The following is a 1,506-nucleotide window of genomic DNA, read 5'->3' as shown; positions in this document are numbered from 1 at the left end:
GATTTAGGATTTTCTTGGGTAGATGCAGTGGGCCGGCTCCACTTGCTCCAAGTTGAGATCCGAGATTCTGTTGATCCTGCGTCGTAAGTGTGACCAGACACTTATTCCTTTCCGGATGAGCTCTCCCCCATGGATATATAGATATTGAATGGTTATGATTTTGAGCTTGAGGATGTGTGCTTGCAGGGAATGTCCAATGGTTAACTACCAGGACATGTCGGGTTGGCTATATAACCGACAGATGATATCATTAGCCATAGGGCAGACATGCATCATTTGCATTTGTGTGTATTATTTGGGTGACTCTTGTTTGTGGGTTTACCTAATTGAATAATTGTATCTATCTGCTAATTGACCTAATTGCTTTATCTGTACTATCTAATTGTGTATGCTTTGCTTTGTCTTGTCTGTGTTTGACAACTGAGAGATCCCTCATGCTAGCTATGGTGACGCTGAGGGTTATTCTTGATGTTGATGATGGGATGTTTGTTGAAAACTGAGTTTTAATACTGAATTACTGAGTTATATGCGGATAGACTGTGTAAATGAAAAGAGATAGGCTGAGTAGAATGTTGGATAAAAGCTTAAGTGTGTATGTTGTAGTTATACCCAGTTTTGGATTTGAGTGGGGTAAGTCATGGGGCTGAAAGCCCTCAGGCATGTCTTTGGTTCTTTTGTCCTTTAAACTATTCACCTGCTGGGCTTGTAAATTAAAAGAGTTTCTTTACGACCTTTTAAAGTAAGATTTTTTGCAAAACTTTTCCAAAAGATTATTTCAAAGGTAATCTGTTTTTGTAATGAAAATTATTCTATTTGCAAGTATTTCTTTGCTTTGATGATATTCCCGTCCCTACTAAGAACCTGTGAGGACGATGTTCTCACCCCCTACATGATTTCTTTTCAGTAACAGGTTCAGAAAGCGTTGGCGCAAAGCCGCAACCGATCTACAAGATTTATATATATGTTATATTTTCTGTTTGATGGTTTAGTTGTGATTTTATCCCTCGTCAATTGTCATTTTGAGATTTTAGAGGGGCACGACTTGTATTTTGAGTTTTGAATAATTCTATGTATTTATTATTATGTGGATATAATTGTGTGATTAAGTGAATTAAAGTAAAGGCTTTTTGATTTCGTAACTAAGGATTCGGTTTTTATTCGCGAAAGCTCAATATTAAATAATTATAATATGAAATTAATAGATTAGAGGTAAGTAACGCCTGAACCTTTAGTGCGATCATGAGGTGCTAAAAGTAAAGGAGTTACATTATGATATCAGAGTAGTTCATCCTGATTAGAGCTTGGGAGTGGACTGACTATACTTCGTTGCATACACTGAGTATCTGTCATGTTATAGGTCTTGTCCTGATGACGAGAGTTAGAACTTTATGCACATGACTGTCTATTGATTAACGCTATTAGCTTACCGTTGCATATCTGCTGATGTTAAGTCTGGCCAACTTAATGTTGATGGTTTATGTGTACGAGAAGTTAATGGGTTATCAT

The 1,506-nt window shown here is 36.9% G+C and overlaps 1 long non-coding RNA gene across 1 annotated transcript in view; it reads left to right on the top strand.

The window, feature by feature from the left end:
• Positions 1-1,167, top strand: part of LOC110263917 — a 4,242-nt gene extending 3,075 nt beyond the window's left edge. The window contains exon 3 of the long non-coding RNA XR_002349647.1: positions 905-1,167. This is a non-coding gene — a long non-coding RNA (uncharacterized LOC110263917). The remainder of the gene's footprint in view (positions 1-904) is intronic.

This window comes from Arachis ipaensis, chromosome B06 (assembly GCF_000816755.2).
Source record: "Arachis ipaensis cultivar K30076 chromosome B06, Araip1.1, whole genome shotgun sequence".
In the NCBI taxonomy this organism is placed as follows: domain Eukaryota; kingdom Viridiplantae; phylum Streptophyta; class Magnoliopsida; order Fabales; family Fabaceae; genus Arachis; species Arachis ipaensis.
This window is presented reverse-complemented; position numbering and strand designations above follow the sequence as displayed.